The following is a 21,545-nucleotide window of genomic DNA, read 5'->3' on the forward strand; positions in this document are numbered from 1 at the left end:
CGGCTGACCGAGGGCTGCCTGAGGCAGGACAACCCACATGATGTCCTTCATGGATGCATCTGCAGTCATAACAAATGGGTTGTCCTGTCGTCAGGCAGCTCCTCGGTCGGCCGGATTCCAAAGTCCGGGTCTGGCTTCGGCTGATGTCGCACTTCACCCGACGTCATCTCTGCTGGTCTTCGGGTATAAAGGCATCAGCCGACGCCATTTTCTTCAGTCTTTCTTGCCGCGTGGCGCCCGAAGCAGAAGCTGTTCGCAAGTGCCGGTCGGTCAGATCCAGAGATTACTACTACCGAATACTACTTCGAAGACTTCTAAAAAGCTAAGTACCCCGTTGGGGACTCTTTCTTGCCTCAGCCGATGTCAGAAAAAGTCAATAACTGTTTAACTTGTGGGAAACAAATACCTCATAAAGATTTCCACTCTTACTGTTTGCCTTGCTTAGGCCCAGACCACGACGTAGCAGCCTGTTCGGCCTGTGCTTCCTTCAACCGACGAACGCTTAGGCGTCGGTCGGAGTTTGCTGAACAGTTTTTCGGCTCAGATTTTGCGTACATTATGCCGTCGGATCCTCTGACTACCCAAATTGTTAAAAAACGCAAAGAAAAAGACCGACATTCGCGGTCCGCGGTTTCGGCTGAAACCACGGTGAAGCAAGCCGCGAGTGTCTCTGTTTCGGCCGAAACCGAGAAAACTGGTCAATCTCCAGCCGAATCCATGCCTACTATTGAGGCTCCTGCTACTTTATCTGAATCAACCTCAGAAATATTACCGACAACTGTGGTTTCTACTGATTTATCAGACACCATCCCTTTGGATATCTCTACCCCAGCATGTGGTGCTGCTAGGCCTCCTGCAGCCATGTCTATTAAGGCCTTTGCCAGGGCTAAAGCAGCCACATCAACTAAATCAGTGCCTGTTAAACCACCCTCACTCAGGCCCACTTCTAGTGCACAAATGCTTACTTTGGCAGAAGATTTAATATCCTTAATTAGGGGAACTCAATCTCACCCAGACAGGGCCTCTCAGCCCCCAGAAAAGAGACCTAGAACAGAGCCCCCCGAGCCTGTGTCCTCTGATGATTCTGCGGATGACTCAGACATTACAGACCAACCAGAGGCTCCTTTTTCCAATTATGAAGACTCAGATGCTGAAGAATCCATTCCAGCTGCCTCTCCACCAGAGGAATTCTCCTTGGGGGAAACTTTACATGCCATGAGAGAACAATTCCAATGGCAGGGACTAGACTTCTCAGATTCAAGAAAAAGGCTTAGGACTTTTCTACACTTACCACAACATAGGCCCTTAGCTATACCTCCTGTCCTGTCTGTTGTGGACGATGCTTTTAATGTCTGCACTGCACCTGATTCTTTACCTCCAGCCCCTGCCAAACCAGATAGATTTTACAGGGTGCCAGACACTCATCACCACCTATTCAAGGCCCCACTTGCAGACCCCGAAACTATATCTCAGGGGCCTAAGGCAGTAGCCACGACCACAGCAAAAAACCCTATTCCCGCTGAAAGGGAATCCAGGTCCTTAGAGAGATGGGGGAAAAAAGTCTACACCTCTGCTACTCCCTCAGCTAGAGCTTTAAACTGCCAGTTTCACATGATCCAATACCAAGAGTTTATGCTTGATCAGTTAATTAAAAAACTGTCCTTGATGAATCTTTAGATAAGAAATATGTATTAGAAATGGTGAATAACATCCAACAGGTTAGTAACCATTCTTTAAAATGTGGCTATGATGCACTGGAGGCTTCATTTAGATCAGCCATGACTGGCACAGTGATAAGAAGGCATGCATGGTTGAAAGAACAGGTCTTACCGGATCATGTTAAAGCTAAGCTATTGGATGCTCCTATGGATAAGGCCAGTCTATTTGGGGAACCTGCCCAGCAGGTAATGAAGAAAACGGAAGAGAAGGCAAAATCTGTGCAAACAGTTAAGGATTTCCTACAGGTTCAGCCACCAAGATTTAGCAGGAACTGGCCTGCCAAAAACTGGTCCTTTCCTGACTCCACAAGATCACAAAGGGGCAGGAACAGACGCTCTAGGGGCAGAAATCAATCCAGAGGAGGTGCCTACAGAGGACGACAGTGGCAAGGCAATAACCGAGGCTCAGACACAACCACTGCCACTACAACAGGACAATCACAGTAACTTGGCTCTGACTTCGCCTACCAGGGAGCAAATAGCAGCACCATTAGGCGGAAAGTTAGCCTTATTCTCGAAAAATTGGCACTATATCACAAAAGACAAGTGGATTTTGCAAACCATAGACCAAGGCTACCGGTTCTACTTCCACACTTTACCAGTAAAAAGAGGAATGCCAAACCTGCCCCCAAATCAAAAAATAGAAGCCCTGCACCAGATAGCGAAATTAATAAAGATGAGAGCTGTGGAAAGAGTGCCTATAACAGAACAGGGCAAAGGATTCTACTCCAGACTCTTCCTAGTACCAACGAAAGAGAAAAGCTGGAGGCCTATACTCGACCTGTCCATCTTAAATACATACATCATTGTCCCAAAATTCAAAATGCTGACCTTACAGCAACTTCTTCCCATGCTGGGCAAGGAGTGTTGGCTGGTAACTCTAGATCTCAAGGAGGCATACCTGCACGTCCCCATTCAACCAAATTGCAGAAGATACCTCAGATTTCTTGCAGGATCAGAGCATTATCAATTCTCAGCATTGCCCTTTGGCTTATCTACTGCGCCCAGAGTATTCACAAAATGCCTGGCATCAGTAATCGCTCACTGCAGAGTACAGGGAATCCAAATTTATCCATACCTGGACGACTGCCTGTTACAAGCGGACAACAAAAGCAAGCTGACAACAGACTTACAAAGGGTCATTTACTTGCTACAAGCCCCGGGATACACAGTCAATTTACAAAAGTCAAAGCTGATACCATCCCAGACAAGAACTTTCTTGGCTGAATTGGACACAGTAAAACAGATGGCATTCCTAACTGCAGAAAAACAAAAGAGCTCCTCTCTACTTCTTGGCATTAACAAAGCAGAACAAGCTAACAGCAAGAAAGGTTCTGCAGGCCTTGGGTTTCATGGCATCATGCATAATCTTGGTCCCACATGCCAGACTGCATATGAGAAAGTTACAGTGGCACCTAAAGAATTTATGGTCTCAACACAGGCACAGCTTAGAAACAGAAATACCACTAATTCCATGCTTAAAACAGGAGTTCCTATGGTGGGCTCGGACATGCCAGTCAAACCCAGGCTTGCCCTTCCACAACTTTCGAGCAAACCAAATCATCACAACGGACGCCTCAGATCTAGGATGGGGGGCTCACATGCTGGACAAATGCGTACAAGGACTGTGGACTCAGGACCAGCTACACCTGCACATAAACCAAAAAGAAATGCTGGCAGTAAAACTGGCAATCCTAAAATTCAGACCATTCCTCAAAGAAGGACATTTGATAAGGGCAGACAACACCACAGTCATGTGGTACATCAACAAACAGGGAGGCACTCATTCTTACCCCCTATGCAGAATGACTCTGGACCTTTGGAATCTGGCTCTCAGCTACAACATCCAGTTACAGGCAATATTTGTACCGGGAAAAGAGAACACCCTAGCAGACATTTTAAGCAGAACCATCTCGGATGCTCACGAATGGATGCTACACCCGGACATCTTCAAGTCCATCACAAAGAAATGGGGAATGCCACAAATAGATCTATTCGCTTCCCCACAAAATCACCAGCTCAAAAAATTCTGCACAAGGACATTCCACCCACTTGCATGGAAGGTGGACTCTCTATCCTTCAGCTGGAAAGGCCTGACAGCATATGCATTTCCACCTCTTCCCTTGATGCACAAGGTACTACTGAAAATCAGAGGAACAACAAAGGATAATTCTAATAGCTCCGAACTGGCCAAGACAACACTGGTACCCATTGCTGAGGAGCATGTCTCGGGAGAAAATGTGGTCAATACCCCTTATGCCTCTGATGTTAACTCAGAACAACTTCAACATCATACATCCAAACCTAAAAACCTTGCAACTGACTGCCTGGAACATCACATAGCAGTAACTAGTCCAGACCTTTCACAAAGGGTTAAAGACATTATCCTTGAAGCCCGCAGACCTTCAACAAGAAGGAACTATGCAGGAAAATGGAAAAGGTTCGTCATTTGGAGTACTGAAAGAGGAAAAGATGTGTCGAACATAGATATTGCAAACATTCTGGAGTACTTGGCAGAGCTCCTACATACAGGCCTGTCCTATTCCTCCATCAAGATACATGCATCAGCTATCTCAGCAGAATACAGCTTTGATCCTCCAGTCTATTCACACCTCTACTCAGGCAGTTCCTCAGAGGGATCAAGAATGTAAAACCTCCCAGGAAACCACCATTACCAGCATGGGACTTGAATTTTGTACTAGAAAAGTTGACACTTCCTCCGTTTGAACCAGCAGCAACAGCAGATCTACAACACCTGTCATGGAAAACTGCTTTCCTGCTGGCTATTACTTCAGCAAGGAGGGTTTCAGAGCTACAAGCCTTAATGGCAGTGCAACCCTTCCTAATCTTCCATCAAGATAGGGTGTCCATGAGAACTAATCCTACATTTATGCCTAAGGTGGTATCCAGAGTGTCTTTAAACCAGGCAATCCACCTACCTACCTTCTTTCCAAACCCACAAAGCAGAGGTGAAAGAATAATGCATACCTTGGATGTACATAGACAGTTACGCTACTACCTGGACAGAACCAAAGGTAACAGAAAAACTGACCAGCTCTTTGTAGCCTATGCAACAGGAAGGGAAGGAAAAGCAATTTCCAAACAGACAATCTCCAAATGGATAGGAAATTGCATAAGATTCTGTTAATCCTACCATGGAAAATCAATTCCACAGAACATAAGACCTCACTCAACAAGGGCTACAGCCACTACCACAGCTTTCTTAAGAGGAGTGGCAACCAAGGACATTATTGAGGCGGCTACTTGGACCTCCGTGCATACATTTGCCAAGCATTATAATTTACCTCTATATTCTAGATCCCGAGCAGGGTTTGCCACTGCTGTACTGCAAGGGATACTGACTACACCATAACTTTCATTCCTCCTCCCCTAGTTTGGCTGTGGTATTCTACCCATTTGTTATGACTGCAGATGCATCCAAGAAGGACATAGTACAGTTTTGTACCTACCATAAATGTGGATGTCCGAACTGGATAGCATCTGCAGTCAGGATTACCCTCCCTCCTTCCCCTCTGTGGTACTCCTAGGGTATTTACCCTCCTAGCTAACTTGGGGGGGGGTCTCTTATGGTGTATTTGTTTGTATATATGTACATACATGTTTATTTTTGTGTTTGCCTTCTACTATTTTGGAAACATTGGCATCTATCCAAAATTTAGCTTTCCAAGAGGGCAATTGGCATCTGGGGCAAGAAACACTGAAGAAAATGGCGTCGGCTGATGCCTTTATACCCGAAGACCAGCAGAGATGACGTCGGGTGAAGTGCGACATCAGCGAGCGGACCGACTTTGGAATCCGGCCGACCGAGGGGCTGCCTGATGACAGGACAACCCATTTGTTATGACTGCAGATGCTATCCAGTTCGGACATCTACATTTATGGTAGGTACAAAACTGTACTTTATGACTGCAGTTGCATGTCTATCGGACATCTACATTTATGGTAGGTACAAAACTGTACTTTCAGCTTCCCATGTGGGGTCTTTGAGCCGGTTTCTGCTCCGCATTTGGCGCCGTCCATGGTGTCTAGGAGCTGAAGCTCACCAGTCGGTCCTGACGGGGACGCTTGGACCCGACCCCCTCTTCGGTGCCGAGTCTACCTCTCAGTGCATCGGCTAGTTTGGGCACAGAACCCACATTCATCTCTGAGCCGATCCCTTTAGACCCAAGGGCTACCTCTGTTTCCTCGGAACCAGGGCTGTTTTCGGAGCCAGAGAGAGCTGCATTTGAGATGAGGAGCATGCTGTCCTGGTCATCAGCTCCGCATAAGGGTACAGATACTCTTCCCCCTCAAGCACCGACCTCTGTCTCAGCACCCTCTCTCTCTCTTGACAGCAGAGACCCGCAGTCTCCGGAGCTGCCGTTGGGTGGCCCCAAGTCTTCTGAGACCTCCCCAGAATACCCTTCTGAGGAGCCCCCTTGGAAGAGGACATGCAAGAGGAAGCATGTAGACTCCCTGGATGAGTCCATCACCTCAGACACTGACCTCGAGGAGTCAGAAGGGTTCCTCAGTTTATCCTCCGATGTCTTTTTTTGTAGACGTCTTAGAAATCCTGAAGCCGAGAGGTGGCTGGCCCACTGTCACCCCTTCTGATGAGGAGTCAGTGTACCTGAAGGCTTTCGGGTCTCAAACTTCAGCCTCTTGGGTGTTGCCACCTTTTGATGAACTCCTGGACCTAGTTAGTCGAAAGGTGTGGGGAAACTCCTGATGCTGTGGTGTTAATCCCCGGAAGACCCAACAAATATCTCTCGGCCCCTATAAAGGAAGAGTTCTTGACCCAAGGGAGTGCCTGTAGATGCCAGGTGGTGGTGGCCACTAAGAAGGAACTAGCAGAGACTTCTACATCTGTCCATTCACCGAACAAGGAGTCTCAAACGATGGATAGATACAGGAAGCGTATCTTCTCTTCAGTGGCTTTTACTCTCAGATCGCTGAACTATCTCATACATTTTACTAGGCTTCAGAGAGATCTCCTCAAGAAGCTAGGAGATGCTCTAAAAGGTGCATCAACTGAAGAAGTTTGTGAGAAGGTTACTGATGTCCTTCAAGGATGCATCTGCAGTCATAACATATGGGTTGTCCTGCCTCAGGCAGCCCTTCGGTCGGCCGGATTCCAAAGTCTGGGTCTGGACTCGGCTGATGTCGCACCTTCCCCGACGTCAGAGCGTCTGAGGTATATAAGTATCAGCAGACGCCATTTTCCTGAGTCTATCTTGCCGCGCGGTGCCCGAAGCAGAAGTTGTTCGCAAGTGCCGGTCGGTCAGATCCAGTGATTTCAGCTACCGAAGACTTCGAAAAAGCTAAGTACCCTGTTGGGGACTCTTTCTTGCCTCAGCCAACGTCAGATAAAGTAAATAATTGTTTAACTTGTGGGAAACAAATACCTCATAAGGATTTCCATTCCTACTGCCTTCCTTGCTTAGGCCCAGACCACGACGTATCGTCCTGTTCAGCCTGTGCTTCCTTCAACCGACGAACTCTTAGATGTCGGTCGGAGTTTGCAGGGGAATTTTTTGGAGCTAGTTTTGCATATAAAATGCCGTCGGAGACTCCGACATCACATTTGGTGAAAAAACGGAAGGACAGGGACCGACACTCGCGGCCCGCGGTTTCGGCTGAAACCACGTTAAAGCCTACCGGGAGTGTCTCGGTTTCGGCCGAAACAGAGTCCTCTGAGCTTCCTTCATCTGAATCTACTCAACCGACCACCGCGGCCCGGGAGGCCCCGGCTGAGTCGGCTACCGAGCTACCTACCGAAACCAGTGTCCAGGATATGTCCAACACCATTCCTTTGGACATGTCTACTCCTGCACGTGGGGCAGCTAGGCCCCCTGCTTCCATGTCCATTAAGGCCTTCTCCAGGGCTAAAGCTGCTAAACTTTCTAAAGCTTTGCCTCCCAAGACTACCTCCCAGAGGCCTTCCTCTAGTACTCAGATCCTCAGCCTTGCAGAGGACCTTATTTCTTTAATTAGAGGTTCACAACCTCACCCGGACAGGGCCTCTCGCCCTCCACCAGACAAAAGGCCCAGGACTGAGCCTTCTGACCCACACTCTTCAGATGAGTCCACGAATGGTTCTGAGTTGTCAGACCACCAGGAGGAGGCTTATTCGCCCTATGAGGATTCTGATGCTGAAGAATCTATCCCTTCGGCCTCCCCTCCTGAAGAGCTCTCCTTTGGTGAGACTCTACACTCCATGAGAGAGCATTTTCAATGGCAAGGTCAGGAATTCTCTGATTCTAGAAAAAGATTAAGGACCTTTTTACATTTGCCTCAGCATAGGCCCTTAGCTATACCTCCTGTTTTAAATGTAATTGATGATGTGTACAATGATGTCAGTACAGCCCCTGATACTCTTCCCCCCGGCCCCTGCCAAACCTGATAGATACTACAGGGTCCCAGATTCTCATTTCCATCTGTATAAAGCCCATTCTGCAGACCCAGAAACTATTACTCTGGGCCCTAAAGGGGTTGCGGCTGCCATTGCCAAAAATCCTCTACCTTCTGAAAGAGCGTCTAGAGCTTTAGAGAGATGGGGAAAGAAGGTATATACTTCTGCAACTGTTTCCGTCAGGGCACTAAATTGTCAATTTCATATGATACAGTACCAAGAGTATTTGTTAGATGAACTAAACAAGAAGCTTTTTTCTCCTGAGCCCCTTGACCGTAAATCCCTTCAGGATTTGGTACACAACTCATAGCAGGTTAGTAATCATTTCTTAAAGTGTGGTTATGATGCATTGGAGGCTTCATTTAGGTCAGCTATGACTGGGGCAGTTATTTGTAGGCATGCCTGGCTGAAGGAACAATCTTTGCCAGACCATGTTAAAGCTAAACTCCTGGATGCTCCAATGGAGAAACAAAATTTATTTGGCTCCTCTGCTCAGGAGGTCTTAAAGTATGAAGAAAAGGCAAAATCTGTGCAAACAGTTAAGGATTTCCTACAAGTACAACCACCGAGATTTAGCAGAAACTGGCCTACTAAGAATTGGTCCTTTCCAGACTCGGACAGAGCCCAGAGAGGCAGGAACAGACGCCCCAGAGGCAGAGGCCAATCTAGGGGCTCATACAGAGGCAGTCAGTGGCAACCTGCCAACCAGAGAGGCAGTGCAACAGCAGCAACAACAACTACTACACCAGGACAGGCTCAATGACTTTACTCTGATTCCGCCCACCAGGGCTCAACTGGAAGCACCCTTGGGCGGAAAGCTTGCTTTATTCTCAAAAAATTGGCATTATATTACAAGGGACACATGGACTCTGCAAATAGACAAAGGATACAAGTTCCACTTCCACACTTTTCCAAAATGAAACGGAATGCCAAACCTACCACCAAATCAGAGGGCAGAGGCTTTAAAGCAGATCAACAACTTGCTTCAAATGAAAGCTATAGAAAAAGTACCACTTTCAGAACAAGGCCAAGGATTTTACTCCAGACTATTCCTTGTACCAAGAAAAGAAAATCAATGGAGGCCTATTCTCGACCTGTCCGCACTGAATACTTTCCTCATTGTGCCAAAATTCAAGATGCTGACCCTACAGCAACTTCTTCCCATGTTGTGCAAGGAGTCTTGGCTGGTGACTCTAGATCTCAAGGAGGCATACCTGCACGTCCCTATTCGACCAAACTGCAGAAGACACCTCAGATTTCTTGCAGGATCAGAGCATTATCAATTCTCAGCATTGCCCTTTGGCTTATCTACTGCGCCCAGAGTATTCACGAAATGCCTGGCATCAGTAATTGCACACTGCAGACTTCAGGGGATTCAAATCTACCCTTATCTGGATGACTGCCTTATACAAGCGGACAACAAGGTAAATTTGATAAAAGATTTGGCCTATGCCATCCGCCTACTACAGGCATTGGGATATACAGTCAACATCCAAAAATCAAGACTGGTTCCATCCCAAAGGATAACCTTTCTGGGTGCGGATCTAGACACAACCACCCAAATGGCCTTCCTCACAGAAGAAAAACAAAAACAACTTCCAGATTACTTCATGAATCTGACAAGACAAGCTCAGCTTACTGCAAGGAAAATCCTGCAGGCCCTGGGTTACATGGCATCCTGCATAATTCTGATACCACAGGCCAGGCTGCATATGAGAAAATTACAATGGTATCTAAGGAGTGTATGGTCTCAACACAGTCACAGTTTGGAAACTTTGATACCAATCATTCCTTGCCTTCAAAAGGAATTCCTGTGGTGGGCTCAGGCCTGCCAGTCCAACAGAGGGTTGCCTTTCAACAAACCAAAAACAAAACAAACCATCACCACGGACGCTTCAGACCGAGGATGGGGAGCACACATGGAGGACAAATCTATCCAAGTCTTATGGTCTCAGACAGCTACACATGCACATAAACCAAAAGGAAATGCTGGCAGTGATGCATGCAATCGAGGCTTTCAAACCCTTCCTCCATCAAGGCCACCTGTTAATAAGGACAGACAACACCACGGTCATGTGGTACATAAACAAGCAGGGAGGCACACACTCCTACCCTCTATTCCGGCTGGCTATGAATCTATGGGAGCTATGCCTGAAACTCAGTATGTCTTCCAACTCATAACAAAGGCATGGGGAACGCTGGAGATAGATCTATTCGCATACCCCCTCAACCATCAACTGAAGACATTCTGCTCAAGGACATACCACCCACAAGCATGGAGGGTGGACTCTCTCTTTCAGCTGGAAAGCTCTAAAAGTATATGCCTTCCCACCTCTCCCTTTAATATACAAGGTTCTATTGAAGATCAGGGAGGAACAGCCAAGAGTGATTCTGATGGCTCCAGACTGGCCAAGGCAACACTGGTATCCACTATTGAGGAGCATGTCACAGGCAAAACCATGGCCTCTCCCCCTATGGCCTCTTCTTCTGACGCAGAACAATTTCAAGATCATGCATCCCAACTTAAAAACATTGCAGCTAACTGCCTGGAAAATCCCTTAAATCCAAAACCAAATGTTTTATCACAGACAGTGAAGGACATTATCATAGAAGCTCGCCGGCTTTCCACAAGGAAGACATACTCAGCTAAATGGAAAAGATTTTTCATCTGGATCACATCAGAAGGCTTAGATGTGACAGTGGCAAGCATGACACATATTCTGGAATACTTAGCAGAACTGTTCCACAATGGCCTTTCCTATTCTTCCATTAAGATTCATGCCTCAGCAATTTCAGCAGAATACAATTTGGATCCACCTATCTTCTCACACCCTCTCCTCAAGCAATTTCTGAGAGGGATCAAAAATATCAAACCTGCAAGAAAACCCCCTTTACCTGCTTGGGATCTCAACTTTGTCTTGGAGAAACTAACACTTCCTCCCTTTGAACCAGCAGCATCAGCGGATCTTCAGTTTCTGTCTTGGAAAACTGCATTCCTTCTGCCAATAACTTCAGCAAGAAGAGTATCTGAGTTACAAGCATTAATGGCAGTACAGCCATTTCTTATCTTCCATCAGGACAGAGTTACACTAAGAACTAATCCTACTTTTATGCCAAAGGTGGTATCTAGGGTATCCTTGAACCAAGCTATTCACTTGCCTACGTTCTTCCCAAATCCACAGAATAGAGGGGGAAAACTTCTGCACACCCTGGATATACACAGACAACTACGTTACTACTTGGACAGAACTAAAAGTAGCAGAAAAACTGACCAACTATTGGTAGCATATGCTGCTGGGGTGCAAGGAAAAGCAATTTCCAAACAGACAATTTCAAAATGGATAGGAAATTGCATTTGATTTTGTTACTCCTTTCATGGAAAGTCAGTTCCTGCAAACATCAGGCCTCATTCCACAAGGGCCACGGCCACCACTACAGCCTTCCTACGAGGGGTGGCTACCAAGGACATTTTAGAAGCTGCTACTTGGAGCTCCGTGCATACTTTTACCAAACATTACAATCTACCTTTATACTCAAGATCCAGAGCAGGCTTTGCTACTGCAGTCCTGCAGGGGATCTTAACTACACCATCCTTTTCTTAGTTCCTCCTCCCCCAGATTAGCTATGGTATTCTACCCATATGTTATGACTGCAGATGCATCCTTGAAGGACATAGTACCGTTTTGTACCTACCATAAATGTAGATGTCCGATAGGTATGCATCTGCAGTCAGGTTTACCCTCCCTCCTACCCCTCTGTGGTATTCCTAGGGTGTTTACCCCTCTTTTAGCTAGCTGGGGGAATTTATTATGGTGTATTTGTTTGTATATACTTGTGTTGAAAAACTGAGGAAAATGGCATTGGCTGATGCTTTTATACCCCAGACGCTCTGACGTCGGGGAAGGTGCAACATCAGCCGAGGCCAGACTCAGACTTTGGAATCCGGCCGACCGAAGGGCTGCCTGAGGCAGGACAACCCATATGTTATGACTGCAGATGCATACCTATTGGACATCTACATTTATGGTAGGTACAAAACTGTAGTTTCAGCTGTCCACCTTAAACTCCGTTGTGAATTCCTCCATGAGGCTAATCTCCTATGCAGCCGACTGAGCGAGTAGGGCAAGCGGGTTCAGGAGTTTCCCTTAGGAGACACTCTTGGATGCGCTTATGTAATTTTGTGGAGCCCTTCAAATCTACCTTTACCACCCGCCCATTTGATGGTGGTTCTCTGTTTGGACCTAAAGTAAAAGATACACTCCCCAGGTGCGAACAAGAAAGAAAAACTCTCTGCCGTGGGAGTCCGTTTTACCATCCCCTCTAGACCATATCCCAAGGTTCAGAGAGGTAGTAAAATATGGATGTTCATCGTGTTTCACTGTTGCAGTCATTACTCTTGGGTTATTTTGCTGGCAGGCTACCCTCAGTTGGCCAGAATTCCAAAGTCTAGGTCCGGCGTCGGTTGCTGTTGCCTCTTCCCTGGCGTCAGTGCGCCAGGGGTATAAAAGATGCAGCCAATGCCATTTTCTAAAGTCTTTCATGACGCACGGTGCCCGAAGCAAAAGGAGTTCACAAGTGCCGGTCGGCAGACTCCTGAGATTTTCCAATCCCAATTTCAGAACCGAAGTCTTCATTAAAGCTAAGTACCCCGTTGGGGAAACATTTTTCTTGCTCCAGACCGATGTCAGAAAAAGTTAATAATTGTATTTCTTGTGGGAAGCAAATTACCTCATAAGGATTTTCACTCTTACTGTATTCCTTGCCTAGGGCCCTGATCACAACGTTGCTAGCTGTCAGATTAGTGCTAGATTTAACCAATGCACTATTAAGCGTCGGTTCGATTTTGCATTTCATTACTTTGGCCAAGATTTAATTACATATTGCTGTCGGAACAGCCGACAACCGCAGTTTACAAAAAACGCAAGGACAAGAAAAAGGAAAGGCATCCGATGTCCAAAACCGACAACAAGGCCTCTGCTAGGCCAGCTGCCGGTTCGCCGCTCCTCAGTGAGGCACTGTCGCAGACCCTGGCACTGCTACCTCAGAGCCACAGGCCGCTTCCGACTCCCATGGGGAGCCGACTGGGCCTCTGGATACTCAAGGTATTGGACACTCTGAAATCATTCCCTCAGATGGGTCCGGAGCTGCTGAGCATGCAAGGGCTTCTGAGGGTGTCTTCAGACATACACTACTATATATTAAGCCATCTTCAGCTTCAAAGACTAAAGCAGCTCTAAAGATAAAGAAACAAGTACAGCATTCTCCTACTCAGACTTCCATGCCTAAACAACAGATGCTCAAAATGGCCGAGGACCTAATTACTTTGATCAGGGGCTCCCATCCCCCTCCTGATAAGAGGCCTAGGCAAGAGAACAGAGTATGATTCTTCTGATCAGGTTTCTATTTCCTCTGATTCCTCTTCTGAACAGGATTATTCCATGCTTCCCTATGAGGATTCAGATGCTGAAAAATCCAGTCCTTCAGCCTCTCCTCCTGAGGATTATTCTTTTGGGGAAACCCTGCATACTATGAGGGAGCATTTCCACTGGGAGAGCCAAGATTATTCCGAATCTAAGAAAAGGCTCAGAGATTTTCTGCTACTTCCTCAGCACAGACCCCTTGCTATCCCACCTGTCCTAGACATTGTAGATGTATTTTCAGAGTCCGGCCTGTCCCCTGACTCTTTACCCCCTGCACCTGCTAAGCCAGACAGAAACTACAGGGTCCCGGATTCTAATAAATTCCTATATAAAAACCCCACTGCTGACCCAGAAACTTTTTCTCAGGGTCTCAAAGGGGTTAAAGCTTCCACTGCAAAAAACCCTGTCCCCTCTGATAGGGATTCTAGGGCTCTAGACAGATGGGGGAAAAAGTCTATACTTGTGCTACCTTGGCTGTAAGGGCTTTAATTTGTCCATTTCATGTGCTTAAATATCAGCAATATTTAATGTCATTGCTTAAACAGAAATTGTTGACAAATACTGAATGTTCTGAGAACAAGGAATTGCAGGATTTATTGCATGGAGCTGAACAAGTGGGAAAACGTACTTTGCAATTTGGTAATGATTCACTAGAGGCCTCTTGCAGGGCCGCTGTTACAGGTTCTGTTATTAAAAGGCATGCTTGGTTAAAGGAACAAAATCTGCCTGATCATGTTAAAGCAAAATTATTAGATGCACCATTACAACATGATACTTTGTTTGGTACTAAAGCAGAAGAGGTGTTGAACAAAATGGAGGATAAAGCAAAACCATGCAGACGGTCAAGGATTTCTTAAAGGGACAGCCACTCAGGTTTAGCAGGAACTGGCTTTCTAAAAATTGGTCCTTTCCAGTGTCAGACGGACCACAAAGGGGCAGATATAGGCATCCCAGAGGCAGATCTCAGCCCCAAGGCTCATACAGACCTAAACAATGGGGTGCTCCTACATCCAAAAGTGGAGAAGACAAGCACAACCTTACAGGAAACTGTCCCAGTGACTTTCCTCTGCCAGATCCAAGCACTTTTCTTTTGACAGCCCCCTTAGGGGGAAAACTAGCACTTTTTTCATCAAATTGGCAAATGGTTACCCAAGACAAATGGGTCCTGAACATAGTGTCCCAAGGCTACAGGTTCCATTTTCACACTGTACCAAGGTCAAAAGGTATGCCAGACTTGCCACACAATCAATGGGCAGAGGCACAAAAACAAATTACAGCCTTCATGGATATGAGAGCCATTCAGCAAGTACTACAACAAGAACAGGGGCAAGGATTTTACTCCAGACTTTTCCTAGTGCCCAGAAAGAACAAAACCTGGAGACCAATACTGGACCTGTCTATACTAAATACGTTTCTGGAAGTTCCAAAAGTCAAGATGCTGACTATAGCAGCTACTGCCCATGCTGGGCAAGAAGGCTTGGCTCGTAACTTTGGACCTAAAAGAGGCATACCTGCATGTCCCAATCAGACAGTCTTGCAGATGATACCTCAGATTCATAGCTGGCTCAATGCATTACCAATTCTCTGCACTGCCCTTTGGCTTATGTACTGCACCCAGGGTCGTCACAAAATGCCTGGCACCAGTAATTGCGTTTTGCAGACAGAGAGGAATTCAAATATACCCCTGCTTGGAAAACTGCCTAATTCAAGCAGAAAACAGACACTCTTCTAAAGCATCTTGCGTTTGTAAAAAGATTACTAATTGGCCTAGGGTACACAGTAAACAAAAAGAAATCAAAACTAGTGCCCTCTCAAGAGGTAACATTCCTGGGTGCAAACTTAAATACAACTGCACAGATGGCTTATCTCACGCCAGACAAACAAAAACTGACTTATTAATTCAAGAAATTGGCAACAACAACCCACTTATCTGCAAGGAGAATCCTGCAGGCCTTGGGTTTCATGGCATCATGCATTCTACTAATTCCATATGCCAAATTGCATATGAGGAAACTACAGTGGTATCTAAAACGTGTTTGGACTCAACATTGCCACAGCCTGGAGACAGTAATTGCACTCATTCCCTGCCTGCAACAGGAGTTTCGATGGTGGGCAGAAGCCTGTCACCTCAACAAGGGTCTGCCATTCAGTTTACCCACAGCCAGACAGACACTAGCAATGGATGCATCAGAATTCTGACTGGGGGGGCTCATATGGCAGGAAAATGTATTCAGGGCACATGGCCTGCAAACCAGATGCATCTTCAATCAAAAAGAGATGCTAGCTGTTCAAAATGCCCCGACAGCTTTCAAGGACCTGCTTCATCCAGGACAGCTACTGATAAAGGCGGACAATACTACGGTCATGTGGTACATAAACAAGCAGGGAGGTACACATTCCTACCCCGTCTGCAGACGAGCAATGACCTTATGGGACACAGCATTGGCTTTTCAAGTTCACCTGCAAGCACAAGTCCTGCCAGGAAAAACAAATACTCTGACAGACGAACTAAGCAGAAACCTCATGGATCCCCACGAATGGAAACTGGATCCACAAGTCTTCAGTATGATGACAAGGAAATGGGGATGCCCAGACATAGATCCATTTGCCTCCCCTCAAAACTGCCAGTTGCATAGATTTTGCACAAGGATTGATCACAAACCAGCATGGAAAGTGAACGCCCTATCCTTCGGCTGGAAAAATCTAACAGTATATGCCTTTCCTCCACTGCTTCTCCTACCCAGGGTACTCCTAAAGGTCAGACAAGGGAAGCCAAAAATGATACTGATTGCACCAGACTGGCCACGCCAGCACTGGTACCCAATCCTAAAGAGCTTGTCCCAAGGTCCAGCATGGATATTGCCTCAAACTTCTCATTTGCTGACCCAACAAAACAATCTGATCCTGCACAGCCAACTCAGGACCTTAAATCTGGCAGCATGGCAGATAATGTAGCCATTCAGAACACTCCTCTTTCAAAAGCTGTTATGGATGTTATCTTGGAGGCCAGGAGGCCCAGTACCAGAAAATCTTGTGCAGAAAAATGGAACAGATTCTATGCTTGGAACCAGGAGCAAAGCATTGACACGTGTACCAAATATCCCTAAGATTTTACAATACCTAACTGAGATGCTGAACAAAGGCCTTTCCTTCTCCTCAATTAAGATTCATGCCTCTGTCATTTCAGCCCATTACAATACGGAACCACCTAACTTTTCTCATCCTTTAATAAGGCAGTACCTCAGACTGGTCCAAAACATTAGGCCTCCAAGGAAAGCACCAATTCCGGCCTGGGACCTCACTTATGTTTTGGAAAAACTCACACTGCCTCCTTTCGAGCCAGCATCAACAGCAGATATAAAATTCTTATCCTGGAAAACAGCTCAGCTCCTAGCAATATCCTCTGCAAGATGCATCTCTGAGTTACAAGCACTCATGGCTGTGGAACCTTTTATCATTTTCCATCCAGACAGGGTTTCTCTGAGGACAAATCCTACATTTATGCCTAAGGTGGTGTCCAGTGTGGCCCCCAACCAAACCATTCACTTACCTACCTTCTATCCAAATCTACAGAACAAGGGTGAGAAAATTCTGCATTCTTTGGACATACACAGGCAGTTATGCTTCTACTTGGACAGAACTAAAGCTTTCAGAAAGACTGAGCAACCTTTAGTGTCATATGCTGCAGGATCACAAGGAAAGGCTATCTCAAACAGACTCTTTCTAAATGGTTAGGCCATTTCATCCGTTTCCGCTATTTTCAGAATGGCAAATCAGTGTCGTAAGGGCATTAGCCATCATTCCACCAGAGCAGCAGCCACTTCAGCAGCCTTCCTCAGAGGAGGCTGCAACTTGCAGTTCAGTGCACACTTTCACAAAGCACTACCTCTTACCTCTTTACTGTGAGTCCAGAGCAGGCTTTGCCACTGCAGTTCTGCAGGGCCTCATAGCCTCTCCTAATCCTATTTAGCCCAGCCACCCATCCTCAGCTTTGAGATTCAACCCAGGAGTAATGACTGCAACAGTGAAACACGATGAACATAGTACAGTTGTGTACCTACCATAAATGTAGATGTTCGCGTGTATTCACTGTTGCAGTCCAGATTACCCACCATCCCCCTTTTTCTTTGCTAGGACTTATCTGCACTTCTCTATCCTATACAACCTATTTGGTGTATTTGCTTGTAGATGAAGGAAATGTTTTTGTGCATGCATTTTTATTGGCATATTTTTCAGCCTTCCAATTTCGGGGCACCTGACATCTGGGGCAAGAAAAACTGAAGAAAATGGCGTCGGCTGTATCTTTTATACCCTTGGCGCACTGACGTCATGGAAGAGGCAACAGCAACCAACGCCGGACCTAGACTTTGGAATTCTGGCTGACTGAGGGTAGCCTGCTAGCAGGATAATCCAAGAGTAATGACTGCAACAGTGAATACACACTAACATCTTCATTTATGGTAGGTACACAACTGTACTATTTTTCCTGGATGCACAGATGATCCTTCAGAGGCAGAGGAGCTAATGGTAGACGTCGCCCTAGAGGCTGGGGGGTTGGGGGTTCCCTTGCAAAACTAGGGTGGCCGCGATTTTTTTTGAGGATGTCGCTATCAGTGCTCCTGATGTGGGGCCAGTCTGTGCTTCTCTAGAGCCAGTCGGGGGTCGTTTATCTTTGTATCCAGAAGTCGTGGCTCAACGTCACCCAAGACAAGTGGGTACAAAGAAAAATCACCAGAGGATACTCCATACCCTTCTTTCTTCCACCCCACACCCCCAAGAAGATCCCAGATGTTCAACCCAATCACAGAGATCAAGCAACTATAGAAGTTCAAAAGTTGCTTTCAAAGAGAGTCATCCAGTCCGTCCCCGCAGACCAGAAAGGATTCGGAACTTACTCCAGATTCTTTTTAGTGCCAAAACGAAGAGGACTGGAGGCCCATTTTGGACCTCAGCAAACTAAACAAATCTATAAAGAATGCCAAGTTATGAATGGCAACACTGCAGTCTATACTCCCTCTGTTATTCAAAGACAATTCGATGTGCTGCATAGACCTCCAAGATGTGTACTACCATATAAAAATAGAGCATCGAGGAGTCATCTGCGCTTCTTGCTAGGAGCCAGTCATTACCAATTTCGTGCTCTGCCCTTTGATCTCACCACAGCTCCCAGGGTGTTCACCAAATGTATGGCAGTAGTGACAGCTCACCTGAGACATTGTGGATTCCAAGTGTTTCTGTACCTAGACGACTGGCTCCTGACCGCCACCACCAGGCACCTACTCCTACAAGCCAGGGATTCAACCATCCAGCTCCGTTTCCAGCTGGGGATTACAATAAGTTTTATCTCAATTTGTGACTTTTATAGGCGCAGAAATAGACTCAGTCGCTAAAATGGCTTGTCTTCCTGTAGACAGAATCGAAAACCTCAGACAACAGATTTACAGCATACTTCCGCTACAAAAAGTTAAGGCAAAGACAGTGCTGAAACTCTTAAGGACCATGGACTATACCATAAATCTAGTCCCACTAGCTAGATTGCATATGCAAATTCTTCAATGGCTTCTTTTTTCCCGGTGGTATCTTCAACAACTGTCTCTGTCGCATCATATTCTCATAATGGAGTCTTGCAAAAAAGGACCTTCGTTGGTGGATTCAGCCCAGTCAGCTGACAACAGGAACACCCTTCCTCACTCACCAACCCATTGCTACTGTGACCACGGATGCCTCCCAGATAGGGTGGGGGTGTAATTATCTAGGCAGGACTGTCCAAGGAACATGGCAAAATCATGAGGCTCACCTGCATAGCAATGTCCTAGAGATGAGAGCAGCGCTTCTAGCGTTGCAAGCACTTCACAACTTTCTTCCCTTAGGGGCAATAGCAATCCAGTCAGACAATGTCAGTGGCATGGTATCTAGACAAGCAAGGAGGAACCAGATCTTACCCCCTTTGTCGAGAGGCTCTTCGTGTTTTGTAGTGGGCGATATCTTCCCAGCGCTTTCTAGTAGCAAAGCATATTCCGGGGCCAACCAGTGTGATAGCCGACAAGCTTAGCAGGGCAATCTTGATGCCTCACGAGGGGTCTCTGAATCAGAAAGTAGCGGAAGAGATTTTCTGCAAATGGGGACAGCCTTGCTGCAATCTTTTTGCCAGCCCAGTAAACTCCAAATGCAGCAGCTACTTCTCCTTTATTCCCCCTCTGAGGGAGTCGCCGAGAGACACACTTGTTCATGATTGGCCTCTGGGACTCCTGTATCCATTCCCCCCCTTTCCGCTCCTATCGAAAGTGATTCAGAAAGCCAAGTTCTTGCAAAACAAAATGTTTCTGATCACTCCTTACTGGCCTCGTCAGATTGGCTTTCCCCTTCCTCGGGCTTAATCTCCTAGATGATCCATGGACACTGGACCCAGTTCCAGACCTCTTGACACACGTCAGGCACCCTTCACCCCTGCCTCCATACCCTCAGCTTGACAGCTTGGCTGCTCCACTTCCATCCCCAGTCAGGCTTCATGATTACTCACCTGGTGTGACTCGTTTCCTTACGTCTTCCCACAAACCTTACACTAGGAAGTTACATGCTAACAAATAGAGAAGATTTTCTGTCTGGGCAAAAGAGAAAAATGTAGATCCTTGGCATCCATCCCTTTGGTGTTAGAATTTCTAACTGAATTTTTCCATTATGGATCAGCTGCTGCCACAATTAGAGTTCTACTGGCAGCAATATCAAACTTTCATTTGGGACAACATGAGCCTAATCTGGTGATCCACAGATTATGTAAAACCTTCCTTTAAGGTGCTACCTTGCTGAGACCACGCTTTCAGGAATCTGTACCTCCGTGGGATTTAAATTTCATTCTGTCCAAACTAACTTCCCTGCCTTTTTAACCCGCACATTCGTGTCAGTTGAAGTTTCTGTCTTGGAAGACATTATTTATAGTAACCATCACATTCGCTAGAAGGGTATCAGAGTGGCAAGCACTGTCAATCAAACCTCCTTATTTGATTTTTCATAAAGACAGCGTTTCCCTTCGTACAAATCCTTCTTTCATCCCTAAAGTTTGCTCTCAGACTAATTTGAACCAAACATTCGAACTGCCTGTATTTTTTCCTAGTCATTCAAACAGTGCAGAATATAAATTTCATCAACTTGATGTTCACAAGACAGTTACGGTTCTACCTTCATAGAACTAAAGAACTTAGAAAATCAGACCAATTGTTTGCCTCCTTTTCTGAATCTGGAATGAGTCTGCCAGTAGTGACTCAATCTAATTGGATTTCCATGCATTTCCTTTATCTACTCCTCCATTGGAAAGAGCCTACCGATGTTCTTTGTTTTTCACTGTTGCAGTCATCACATTTGTGTTATCTGCTTGCAGTAGTCCTCAGACAGCCTGATTATCAAAGTCTTGGGTCCTGCGCCGGTTGCGGTCTCATCTTCCATGACGTCAGGTAATCAGGGGTATAAAGCATGCAACTGACGCCATGACATCAGTCTTTCTTGCTGTGCGGTGCCTGAAGCAGAAGCAGTTGGCAAGTGCCCGGTCGTCGGACTCCTGAAATTTTCGTTTTCGAGTTTCAGAACCGAAGTCTTCAACTAAGCTAAGTACCCCGTTGGGGGAACTTTTTCTTGCTCTAAACTGATGTCAGTAAAAGTTAATTGTATTTCTTGTGGAAAGCAAATACCTTCTAAAGATTTTTCGTTTGTACTGCATTCCTTGCTTAGGCATGACCACGATGTACCTCGCAGTCGGTTTTGTCAAACTATTCGTTGTCTGTTTAATTATGCTTCTAAATATTTTGGTACTTGGTTCAATTATCCATAAATGGCTTTGGTAAGCCACCCGACTACCGACATGCTGAAAAAACGCAAAGGTAAAGACAAAGACAGACAGACCGCATAGGTCGAAAGCTGCCAACGACGCTTCTCCTAAGCTAGTCGCCAGTTTGCCATTACTCAATGAGGCGCTTTCGCAGCCCCTGATACCCGCTACTTCAA

This window comes from Protopterus annectens, chromosome 17.part0 (genome assembly GCF_019279795.1).
Source record: "Protopterus annectens isolate FY-2018-M chromosome 17.part0, PAN1.0, whole genome shotgun sequence".
Lineage (NCBI taxonomy): Eukaryota > Metazoa > Chordata > Ceratodontiformes > Protopteridae > Protopterus > Protopterus annectens.